We start from the raw sequence: 13,722 nt of genomic DNA, 5'->3' as shown, positions 1-13,722 counted from the left end.
AGTTATTTTTAAAATAATTGTATTTCATCTTAGAACCATCTTTAAATTTCAAGAAAATACTGCTCAAAGAGAAAAAAAAAAAAGAGTAAGCTATATGAATTGGAAGAGAAGTAGTGAGAGAGTGGTGCATGCAGACTGTGCTGGGATGGAAAAACCTGTTTAAATCAAAGAGTCTACCTAAGAGGTTATTCAAAAGAGCTTTGATTTTCAAACTAAACAGTAAAATTAATCCAGAAAGGACTTTGCTACCTGAATTTATATGTCCACATCTTCATGCTCTTAATTTCTAAAGTCCTTGTTCAGTTGTTGCCCAAGCAAAGAACCTTAATTATCTACTTTTTTGTCAAATAATTTTATTCCCAGTTGTGAGAGACTGGGCTGATAGTTTGCATAAAACAGAGGGCATGAGCTGTCACTGCCTGGAGGCTACAAGACCAGATGGTGCTTCTTGTCTTGCTAATTGCCCTCCCTTTACACAACTGCTCAGTTATGAAAATTCCTCCTTCTCCTTCTTAGGGGAAGGTCTGATGGGGCATTCCTGGCTCTACTGTGCTGACAGAGGGGGCAGCTGTCATGTCTTAGAGGGTATCATAAACCATCAAAGTCTCCCAAAGTCCCCCCAGACTCATTCCTAGGACTTTCCACCTGGACTGAAAACTCCATCCCCATCCAGGGGAAGTACTTGTTAACCGGGCATTCCAGCTGAGCCTCAATGTATTTTAATTCATCAGACTTTGTGTTTTGTGGTCTGTTTCTCCCATCTCCAATGGCTTTGAACAAGGTTCATCTAAGCTGCAACAATCAAGTTTAATCTCTGTGGGTGGTGATTATGAATCTTTCTACTCTTAACCATTCTCTCTTTTTCTTTCTTTTCCTTTTATGTTTTCAGTAGTGTTGCTTTTATGTTTTCACACTACTATATTACTATAGATAATAACCCCAATGGCTGCATATCTGCTTTCCATTGCAACCAAATTGTTCTAAAATAAACCCTATATATATATATATATATATATATATGAATGTATGAATGTATGAATGTATGTATGTATGTATGTATATATATTTACAAACACTGATCATTCACTCTAATCCACTCCAAGGGATTTTCTATGAACATGATATCCATCTATGAACATGAATCTGTGTTACCCTTGTCTTCTGGGGTGAGTCATAACACCTGTTCACACAGGTTACCAGTTTAACTGTTGCCCTATGGCTGAGTCCATGGTTTTAGAATTCTTTATAAATGACAGAAAGAATGAGTACTTCCAGAATTTAAATACCTCATCCTAAAGTTATCAAGTAAAATAGATCAGTGGAATCTGGAATACGACTATTAACTAATTAAGAAGTTTACAAAAAAATGGAATATTTTCCCTGAACATTTATTTGTATCTTTCAAATTGGCTTTATTAAGGCATGTAGCATGACTAGTTCCAACACAAATAATAAAATAGTTGATACTTGAAGTTAGATTAGACAAACTTTAGCTGGATGATTTAATGTCTGCTTTAAGAGATGGCCATAGGCATCCAAGTTTTGACAGTACTGGAGCCTACTTCATAATTAAGCTGCTATCATTTTCCTGTCTGTTCCAAGATCAAACTCACAACTGCCCTTTCCTTTCTGAAAGGATTTGTACAACATACTGCCAGAGAAGGAAAAAATCAACAAAAAATGCTGTACAAATCAATTTGCAAGCACTCTACAATTAGTGAAGAAATAGAAAAATGCAGTTTCCATTATTGTCTATTCGGCTGTCCTTGATGAGTGATGAAAGATATACTTGAGAGATTCTTTAGGTCAAAAGATCAAATAATGAAAATGATGAGTGCTTTTTCTGACAGTACATTTAAATACCATTATTTAATTCTAATTTATATAGCACATATCAGTGCATAAATAACACTGCATGAACACTTGAGAACCTTGAAACACTGCATCTTGTCTTTATGCATTCACTACAAATTTTGAGCATGTTTTGTCAAACATTTAGGCACATAAGATCTTGTTTTCTGGGATCAATGCAGGTCTAAAAACATAGTCTTAGATACACTAAATATACACTTTTGCAGAGTGTTCTCAGACATTCAGTTTTTCACTTAATTGAATGAGCCTCAGTGAACTTCATTGACAAAAATTTCACAGCCACTGATGTTTTCTTTGTTGAATATTAAACTCCTCTATCTTCTCATATGATTTAAGTCATACTTATTTGTAGTCAGACTTTAAAACAGAATGTCCATTTTCTCTTTGTGAAGCGGAATATGCTAAATCACAGAAGTTAACATTTGTAAAAGAAGAAGAAGACAAAATATAGTGAAAAATCCATGTCACAAACCTTTTAAATATGTACTTATTCCAGTTTTTCATTTTTTCATTCCCTTAAGGTCCTGGAGTGATTATTTCTTCCTTAAGTTTAGAGCAAGTGCAATTTTTACTGTTACCAGTCCTATGGAAAAGAGTCATACCCATGTTTCTTAAAGGTTCTTCTTCATCTGCTTATTTTTTCATGTGAGAAATGCTCTTTGAATGAGGTCTGAGATAACGTTAGGTGTTAAATATGTCTTTGTACATTTGCCTGCTTTTGTAATTTTTTTTTTATTTAGTATAACATATTTTATTACAACAAAGGCACTATTTTACAAAGCTCTTCTCTGAGAATAGAGAGGAATGGAATGGAATGGAATGGAATGGAATGGAATGGAATGGAATGGAATGGAGTGGAGTGGAGTGGAGTGGAGTGGAGTGGAGTGGAGTGGAGTGGAATGGAGTGGAATGGAATGGAGTGGAATGGAATGGAATGGAATAGAATGGAATAGAATAGAATAGAATAGAATAGAATAGAATAGAATAGAATAGAATAGAATAGAATAGAATAGAATAGAATAGAATAATCTCAATAACTCTATGGAGACATTTATATTTACCAATCAGTTAATTTAATTCTACTTCGAAGTTTTTACCTATTTACTTTTGCAAAAGAAAATGTAGTACTTCTTTCAACACCATAAATCTTCATACATTTTTCATACATACATGCAGCATACAGATTTAGTCCATTCTTGACTTGTAATTTACATGGCTTCAACAGCAAGATTTTGATGTATTTTAATACATGATTGTTTCCACTTTTATTTCATGCTTCCTTTTGAAGGAGAAATTCTGAGCATATAGTAAGCGGTTCACTTACATATTACATGTATCCCATTACTTATATTTTTTAATGTACTTACAAACAGACTATTAAATGAACTGTAATCCACAATGAGTTGAACTATTTGCAGAGTCATCCATTAAGAATACAAGTTTCTGGTGAGCCCAGCTGAGAACAAACCAACTTAAGTCTAGATATCGTCTATTTTAGAAAGTCTGTTACTCTCAATGCCAGCATATAGAATACTCAGTCTGATACTAAAGTCAATCCAGAGCTTCATGAGCACTTCTTTTTAACCCTAATATTACATTAATTATAAAAACCCCAAACAGAAATACTGTTTTAGTGGGCAACAGTTTTCAGCAAACTACTAATTGATGTATTCTTTGAAAAATCTCTTTCTGGGAGAAAAACAGTAAGTGAGCAGAATAATCTACCATGGCTGCAAAAATCAATACTACTGCTGTTATAGCTTGACCATCCTCCATGATTAGTTATATGTCATTTTCATCAAAACTCAAGTATTAAATGTGGATGATAACTCTGAAACAGAGAGCATGGTGCCTGTGGAAATTGCAGGCCTCATAGCTTTCTCAGTCTTGCCTGAGAAAGTGTCCTGAGAAATCATGGGGAGGAATTAAAACAATCCTCAGAGACAGAAAACAGCCTTGCAGGTGCTGTTTGTCTGTTCCTTGTTTTCTTGCAAGAGAAGGTTGAGGGGTGGTGTACCCCACTGACCAATGATGGTGATGTGTTAGTTTACTAGCCAATAAGAGTTTATTTTCTGTACTTTTCACATATCGGCCTATAAAAAAGACCTGAAGTAATAAACTGAGAGAAATTCTCCTGATCGACTCCCAAGAGAGTCTGTGTCGCTCTTCTCGCCGTTCCTAATAGAACGACGATTAAATATGACTTTTCTGGTCTTTGCCAGCTTGAAAAGGTAGATGAACTCAGAGAAAATAGCTGAAGGTAGATTTGCAGAAATTTTCAGGCCTTGCAAATACAGTCAGTTGGCTGCCTTAGCTGTCTAGCACATCATAACCAACTCATGAGTAGGCTAAATCAGTGGCATTTAATGAGCACAAAATATATTTAATGCTTCTATATGCTATCTAGATTTGCTTCACTTCTAAGTTAGTGTTTACTACTTCATTTGAGTTTTATCTTCTTTCAAGTTACCATGTAAATAAACTATACAATTCTATTTTTAACAGACCCTTAAAATAGTTTCACAACATATGCATAATAAATTCCTTGTATTTTCTTCAGAAAAATATATCTTTTATCCCTCAAATTGCTCAGGTCAAGGAAGACATGTAACGGAAAACAGTCTTTGAAGTCAGACTGGATAGATCAGAAGTAGATTGATCTGAAAGAGAAAACAAGGGAGGAAAGTAAGAAGAAATTGCACTGAAAGTCAGAAAAAATAAAGACTGAGAAGAAAACTGAGAAAGTTGCAATTCTAAGGAAGATCAAATGTGTCTTTATTTGAAGGAATTAAGTGGCAAGTACTCTTTGAAGTCATTCACTGTAAGGTTATAATGTATAGAACAAGTTCTAAAGAGATTTGAGACTCAGTTTTAAAATGAGATCTTGTTTCAGTTGATCAGGTAATAGTAAGATGTCTGTCACAGTTACAGAAAGAAATTGTCACCTTCCTTTAACAAAAATATGTATATTCAATAATAGCATTTGTCATGTCAATTTTTAAAATTTATGTTATATCCTTAAAAAGAAGTAATTATAAGCCAAATAAGAATCTTGTAGAATTCTACTGCCATCAGCATTTTTGTGATCAGGAAGACTACATAAAAATTTATGTCAGTGAATTTTGCATCAACACTCAAGTCAGATTCAGAAATGAGATGTGAACAAAGAAATGAGCCATACTTCCAAAAATATATCTCAAGTCTAAAAATAGCTTATTTTGGGCTTTATTCTATATCACATTTACTACAGCTTTTAACACAGAAGAATTTATTTGAATTTAAGAAGTTCTAAAGGACTAAATGTACTACATATTAAAAAACTTACAATAGTGAAGATAGGATCATAATTTACTATGTGCTGTACCCTCCTAAAGTTCAGAATAAACTAAAACTTAATGGTATATCTAATTTTGTTATAATATTTTATTTTTATTTGTTTTGTTTGGTTTTGGATCCGTTTCTCTTGTTTGTTTGTTTTGGTAGTTGAGGTTTTTTTTCAGAAAACCCTGCCTTTTTACTGAAAAACATCACACAGTAGTGAACTATTTTAAATTCTTTCATACCAATTCAAACAATAGAATACGAAAACTGCAGCATGATATAAATCAAGCAATGAAATACCTTAAATATAAAGGAAAACTGCTCTTATTTATAGCATATTTGAATAACATGTTTTTTCTTTCCCTCATACACAGAGTGATAAACTCTGATTCCCTAAACTTCTCCTTATAGTTGAGATACTTAATAGATACAGTAGACCTGTTTTTAAAATATCTAGAATCTTTGGTCAATCCTTGATTCATATTGAAGTCTACAGCTGAGAGACTCTGGAAACTGGAATAGTTGACATGAATTTCCTGCCTGATGTAGGCAATTACAATTATCTGAACAATACATAAATGGATTGTCCAGCTGACAGTAAGAGTTAAATTAATTTTGACATAGAGCATCCAGACTCCTATTATTATAGGCAAGGTGTAAGTATGCCTTGTTAATTCATCATTCCTAAAACTATGAATAATTAAACTGGGAAACTGACCCACAAATATAGCTCATAGTATCAAAGGACAATTAAGGTTGGAAGTCAAACCTATAAATGGACAATGGGGAAAAAAGTCTATGTTACAGGGCATCATTCTAGGTCACCTAGTCCAATTATCAGTTCAACATAGGCATGATATCGAAGTCAGATCCAGCTTCTAAGATTATTAGAATAATCAACCACACACAATGAAAGTGACAGTATTTTCAGTGATGGATATTCCACAGTCTATGTAGGAAACTTGCTTCAGTGTTTGACTACTTTCATTATAATTTTTTCTTCTGGTATCTAACTGGAAGTTTTGTTGGTCTTGAAACCGGAAATTAAAAAATAATGCAGGAAAAACCCCAGACCCCACAAACAAACAAACAAAAAAAACCAACCAAACAAACAAAAGACCCCAAAAACCCAGGAAACTTGCAAAGCATGATGGAAGAAAACCCTCTACAATCCTTAGACTTCTGCAGTGTTGATTGTGACTCACCTCACAGTAAAATTTCATAATCTCAGTGTCATTTTCACAGTGTGTGGAGCATCTATGGAAATGTTTCTATGGCTCAGATTTACAATAGCAAAATCTAGTGAAATTCTTTCCAGAGATTTGTAGTAATATGGGATCAATTATATGATATGATATTATATTATATAATGGTAATCTACATTCCCAAATACACCAGGAATAAAATATGTTCTTTCTTTAAATCAAAAGTGGCTGCATTTAGACTTGACTGGCATACCCCTTTTCAGCTAATAAATTTGGTTGTCAGTGTTTGAGATGTGTATTTTATGAGTGAAAACATGATGTCTTTTTTAAATGGAAAAAACAATGTAAACATTTCTAAAAGATTTAGTTGTTTCCTGACAGGAAAATTACATGGATTTGAGAGAAACAGTTATCTTTAGTTATTCTGTATATTGTGAAAAATACATAACATTTCACTGGCCCCAATTAAGTGCTTGATACATGAGAGGTTGTGAACTGGTTATACTTTTTTTCCACCATGAATGTTTAGGTGACCATTAAATCCAAATCAGCGTCTGACGTCTCACCACATACCCTAGTTAATTAAAGGGAATGTAGGGTTAAAAAAGATGCTCTAGTTCATTAAGATGACTGGTGTTGCAAGAAGCCAGTTTCATAGTTTTTTTAATAACAGGATTAAGCTGTTTTACAGGGTGGCTTTTCAAATGTTTTTAAAATATTCAGTGACTTTCCTCTGCTAGTCTGATTGCAAGTCTCCTCCTGTAATTCCCTGCCCAGATGGCTAAAATCTTCTGCTAATTTAAAACCTTAATATACTTAATTCTTTTCATTATGCATTAGGTTGTGAGCCCAAATTGTCTTTATTAACTAGTTGTTATCTTCCTGTGCCATTTTCCATGGTATGTTTTAGAGTTCATTTTTCTTCTCAACTTTCATTTTGACAGTATAAACCATCCAAGCTCTTTCATTCTACATAAGATGAAGCCTTTCCAGAGCCATAATTGTCCAAGGATCACTCCTCTATTCTTTCCTTTGTTTGAATTGATCCTCTTTGAACTTTTATGCACAGAATGGTAAACAACTTCATATAGTAGCTTTAATATCTCCTTGATATCTCCTTGCCTCTGTTAGGCAGGTTGTTCTATCAAATTTTCTTTCATGTTGCTTTGTCATGTTAAATGATTATTTAGTATATATATTCTCATTAAAAATTGACCCTGTATTATTAGTCTATGGATAGAATTTTCTTTGGGATTTTCCTTCTCAATCATACTTTGTTTTGCATTTGTGGGCTTTTTTTGTTCATTTGCTTAGTTTGATTTGAGTGGAGTTTTTTGACTTTGTTTTTGTTTGTTTTTTTGTTTTCAGTTTCAGGAAATTATTATTTTTAAAATCTTCAGTTATTTATATATTACTTACCAAGACTTCAGTCTTTCAAAGACGTGTCTCAAATTATTTTAGTAGGCAGATGATCAAAAATTCCTTAAACTGTAGCCTTGTACACAAGCTCTCTTTGAAGCCTTGTGAAGGAAGACTTCTCTTTTAACATGTTTTCTGTAAATTCAGTTCTCTCTTTCTAGAAGAATAAAACTGGCACAGGTTGCAATATTGTAACTGACAATCAGAGTAATAAAGATAAATTCCAATGCTTACTAAAAATATACAAAATAACTCTAATATTTCAAGTTAAAATACTTTAATTATTACATCTCAAGTAGGTAGGAAGGAAATTCCAAAAAAACTGTGAGAGTAATATTTTCTAAAAGAGTGATTCAGAAAAGAGTAATACACAATACTTGTTCTAAGAAAGCATTTTCACAGCATGTTCTACAGCTGTAGCAAAGACTATTTGACATTTTATTTAATAAGAATAGGGAAGTCCAATTATTTTAAAAACTTGGATGAAAAAAATCAAATAATTAATTAGTTTTCTGATCAGAGTGAAGGATGCACACCAAAGTCTGACAGATGACATAGGGATGAACATAGGGGTATCCTGACTGAAAATTTAAGCACCAGCTATACTGTATCACAGGAAATGGGGAGTTGGTGTAAATGACAAATAAGAAATGATGGATGTTAATCATCTGTGAAAGGCGATGATGACAAGCAATTTGTGTTTGATATATAAAGAGGAACTGAATTGAGTGTTCCTCAAACCTTTTGGCTGAGATTCTCACAGAGATGGATGCCTTAGGGTCTTTTCACTTATTTCACAACCAATTTATTTTAGTTCATGGCAACGCTTGATATGTTGCATTCATTTCTCTTTTGTTTAGTGAGTTTATAATGGTGTTCCTGCACGTGCTGCTTGCATTTCTTGTATGAAATGGAAGTTATTCAAACAGTGAGTAAGACATTTTTAAAGTCATGTTACCTTTATTGCTGGGGCTTTTTTAATTTTTTGGTTACAGAGTATTTAGTGGAATGTAAAAATCAATTCCTTTTTTGGGTCTACTTTTAGCCTTCACAATTGTTTCTAAGAATTATATTTATAAAATCACTTTTGAAATTTACATTATAATTTTTTTCAGCTTCTTAAGTTCACTTGTCTTCAAGTACCAATTTTCACTAGTCCTTGGGTTTCTGTCTTAAGTAGTTTTGACAACATTTAGTCACTTTTAACTTATTTAAGACACTGTTAAGAGAATTTTTTTTCTAGAATAAAGAATGCCATTAAGGATCTAAGACTTCACAAAAATGGAAATCACAAGATAGCATTTATTACTCTACTGCCTCAGTAATGTCAGCATTAAGCTAGTACACAGTATGAGTGTCTAGAGAAAATGCAACACCTTCATGATCATATGAGAAAGAAAAACATTTAGAACAGGCAGAAGAAGAGGTAGAACTATTAAGTTAATGAATCATTATATAATTGCTAAGAGCTCCAATCTTTTGTACTTTGCTGCTTCAAATAAAAAAATAAAATACCTTGGAGACAAAATATGTTTGATGTTGATATTCCTTTCAGGAATAAAAAAATCACAAACTCCCTGGCTTCTGCAGCCAGCAATGTGTTCTTTCTGAGAAAAATAATTATGATGTCGTAAGGGTTTTATTGCTTCAGATACATTCAGCTGAACAGAAATTTTCCATTTAAGAACTGAATGAACTGTATCAGAAGTTAGGGATATTGTAAATACAGATTTCTATTTGTTCCAGATAGTAATGCATCGAAGTGAAAATTCTCTGTCTGCCTGAATTTCACAAGCATGAACCGTGATATAACATTGATATTTAATATGAAATAATATTCTCAGTATTCATTAGGATGATATGGAGTTATTTTTACAACAAGTACATGCACAGTATTAAGATTGCAAAAATCTTTAAAAGAAAATGACAGCATTATCTGGCACTTTGTGTTTGTATATATTGCATTTCTTTCCAATTATGACTTTTTTTTTAAACCGCATGTTAGGATTTATCTAAGGCTTTGTTCTTGTCCATCTCTTGCCCTCATCTTTTCTTTTAATATGTTTTACTGAAAATGTGGGCATTGATCACCATATATAAAGACATCCTCCTTCAAATGGCATCTCACCAGTTCCTCTGTCTTTTGATTTGTGTACATACCTTTGCACAAAATTAACTTATTTGTTGCTAAAATAAAAGAAATGCACCTTTTCTAGCTGAAATGCCATCATTAAATTCTCTGTGTACTTACTAAATATTTTTTAAGAAATGTAAAGCCTGATTGACTTTTTATTTGAATAATTTACAGAAATAATAATGGGGTGGGTTTTTTTGGGTAGAAATCAAACTGCATGAGTTATAGGCATTTAAGATAAATTTTCAACATAAAAAATCTTTGTTAAAGCAGAAGAGAGTTTTATAACTTCTTTCAAGGACAGAAGGAGTCAAGTAAAATATCTTATTCTTAGGAATTTAGTTAAATCTACTGCTGTGGGACATGAAAAGAGATCAAAACAGATTTGGACTGGGGAGATGGAAGTTGTTGTTCATCTTTTTTGTGCTTTATTTTGCCAGAGTGGATGCATACAAATAATACCATGGTGCAGGAAAAATCCTTTGAAATAGGTTTTGATAATTTTATTTTTGATAATAGGTTGCCTTATCTCCTTTTATGGCAAGGTGACCTTCCTAACAGATAAGGGAAAAGCTGTAAATCTAGATTTCTGTCTAGCACATATAGCTGTCTATCTAAACTTTGGTGAAGCATTTGACATCATCTCTTACAGCATGGTCCTGGAGAAACCAGCTGCTCATGGCTTTGGTGGGTGTACTGTTCAGCGGGAAAAAATCTGGATGACCAGGCCCAGAGAGTGGTGGTGAATGAAACTGAATTCAATCAGTGTCTTATCACCAGTGGTGTTCCCAGGGCTCAGTATTAGATCCAGTCTTGTTTAGGTTCCTTATTGATGGATGATTTGAATGAGGGGATTGAGTGCAGCCTCAGTCAGTTCACAGATGACACCAAGTTAGTTAGGAGTGTTGGAGAGTAGGAAGGCCCTGCAAAGGGATCTGGACAGGATGGACTGATGGTCTGAGGCCAACTGCATAAGGTTCAGTAAGAAGTTCTGGGTCATGCACTTGGGTCACAAAAACACCATTCAACACTACAGGCTTTGGACAAAGTGGCTTGGGAGCTGCTCAGCAGAAAGGGACTTGGCAATGCTGGTTGATGCACAACTGAACATGGCCAGTGTGTGCCCAGGTGATGAAGAAGGCTGGTGGCATCCTGGACTATATAAAAAATAATGTGGCCAGTAGGACTAGGGCAGGGACTGCTGCCCTGTACTCAGTATTTGTGAGGCTGCATCTAAAGTACTGTGTCCAGTGTTGGGCCACTCACTTCAAAAAGAACATTGAGGACCAAAAAGGACATGGAGTGTGTCCAAAAAGGGCAACAAAGCTGATGAAGGGTCTAAAACACATGTCCTATGAAGAGCAGCTGAGGAAAATTGGGTTGCTTAGTCTCATGTGGACATGAGGAGGCTCAGTGGGACCTCATTACACTCTACAACTACCTGAAAGGAGGTTGTAGGGATATGGATATCATTCTCTTCTGTATGTCTTAAGCAAAAGGAAAAAAGGAAATGACCTTGAGTTGTTTCAGAGAAGGTTCAGGTTAGATAATAGAAGAATTTTTCAAATAAAAGGTTATTAGACATTGAAATAAGTAGCTCAGGGAGGCACTAGAGTCACCATCTCTAGAAGTGTACAAGAAATTTCTGGATGTGTCACCTGGGTACATGGTTCAGAGATGATTGTGGTGTTGCTGGGTTGATGACACTGATGGTCCCTGTGATTCTGTGGGATCCCATGATATTTATTTGTTTTGTGTTTGTTCATTTCTGCTGATTTCTTCTGTCTTTCTCTTTTTGTTATATTACATGGATTATATGAAAGAAATGAAAAGAGCTTTTACAGCACTACCACCTTGGCTGTGAGGCTCAGCCATGCCCTGAGCTGGTTCTGTTGGAGCCAAGTGGAAGTGTCTGTGCCCAGCATTGAGAAGTTTCTGCCACTCCTCAGAGAGGTTGCCCTCCACTGCCAAATCCCATCTGTGTAAAAACAAATTTAAATACAAATGTGCATAAAAAATACTTGTTGATTTGTTTGACAAAGGACAAGGTATACAACTCCAAACCTTCCTTCATTTTCATGTGTGTAAAAAATTCAAGTATCCCATATGTATAGTGGACCTGACTGTATAGTGAGGGTTTTTTTGGTGCCTACAATGTTGAATCAAGTAAATGTGTAGTGCTACCCTAATAATCAACACCACATCCATTGTGAAGCTGTAAGAAGTGCAGGGCCAGTGCTTTGTAATGACTCCATAATATTTCAAGGACATAGCACTGAGGGAACATTCATTAAATTTTGCATAAAAGTCATCCTTTCCTCTTAATTCTTCTTGTATCTGTTAGATTAAAACTGCAAGACTTAAATGTCACTAGTGATGCATGTCACACTATCATTTGCCCATTTTGAGTGGGGAAGACTTCCAGGGAAGTTTCCTAGGGTCATTACAAGATGTTTTATCTACCCGTGTAAAAAGAACTGAAAAATAGATACTGTTTTTTGTCAAAGGTCTCCCTGCTGCCTCTGCCCAAACAGCACAGAATGGCTTACATCCCCACACCTGACAGGTATGTCTAAAATGCATAATACTGACCCTCATTTTTCCCAGGGCTCCATGTGAGAGTCCTCAAATAGATACATTGTTTTATTAAAAACCAAAAGTTCATCAATATTATGAGGGGTATACTGAAGTGTTTTTTTGGGGTTTTTTAAAATGTGAAAATGCTGTTATGTGCTTTATTCTCCAGTGCACTGCCTGAGGGCTTGTTGAAGTTTTTGAGACTGCAAGTGCTACTGAGACAGAGATGAGGGATTATGTAGAATGTAAAAGACAAAACCTTTACACTTCTGTCTGTGTTTGAGGTCTTGGCAACTAGACTCTCTTGAAAGAAGCTGTGTAGAAATGGCTGAAAATAGTTAAGGGAGAGAGCTAACTGTTAAGGATAAGGGATCATCTGGGATCCTATACTCAAAATCACTGCAGTTTTATATACAATGTAGATCTACTCAGGTATTTTTGTCCATAATACTTTGTGATCAAACAGCTTTTAAAATTTGACATTAAGATATGATACTAAGGAAAAAAAACCAAACAAGTTTTAAAGACAAAGAAAGCTACACAAATTAGTATATAAAATACCAACAGTACTCTTCAAGGATGGAATGTTTGAAGTAATACTTATTGCAAAGATTGGATAGAGAGGCTCCAAGGACTGACACCCCCATGAGCACTGGATGACTAAGAGCATGCACACAGACTGAACATGCAATGTGCCTTCTGAGGACTTTCAGGAGCCTTTCTCAGAGATACACATGATACGAAATACAAGAACTCTGTACTTACATACCAACCTAATACTTACAGACTTAAAAAATTCAGCTCAGGTTTTAAGGCATGCAGTAGAATCTTAAATTTTATTGTATTTTTCATAGCTATTTAATCTGTCTGAAAGAGCAGTCTTTCTTAATCATGCTGGACACCACTCTCTGTAAGTGCTGTTAGCAGGCTCTATGGATTTTCTCGGGAGAAAGGCAAATGGCATAGTTAACTTCACACTGATGTCCAGTGCTCCTAGCGAGTAAAACTGGAGAACACTTATCTTCTAGGAGAACACTTATCTTCTAGGAAGACACTCTTATGTAGGCAAAAAATATTCTTTATCTCAATTTTTATAGTTCACCAATGACTGGTGAACTATAAAAAATGTTCTTGAAATATTTTTTCTATTCTGATAGCACAGAAATCTATTGGAATCTTACTTTACATTGACTG

This window comes from Pseudopodoces humilis, chromosome 2 (assembly GCF_049639895.1).
Source record: "Pseudopodoces humilis isolate 2021_Gansu_Grassland_sample_001 chromosome 2, ASM4963989v1, whole genome shotgun sequence".
Taxonomy (NCBI): Eukaryota; Metazoa; Chordata; class Aves; order Passeriformes; family Paridae; genus Pseudopodoces; species Pseudopodoces humilis.
The sequence above is the reverse complement of the archived record's forward strand: the minus strand, read 5'-3'. Positions refer to the sequence as shown.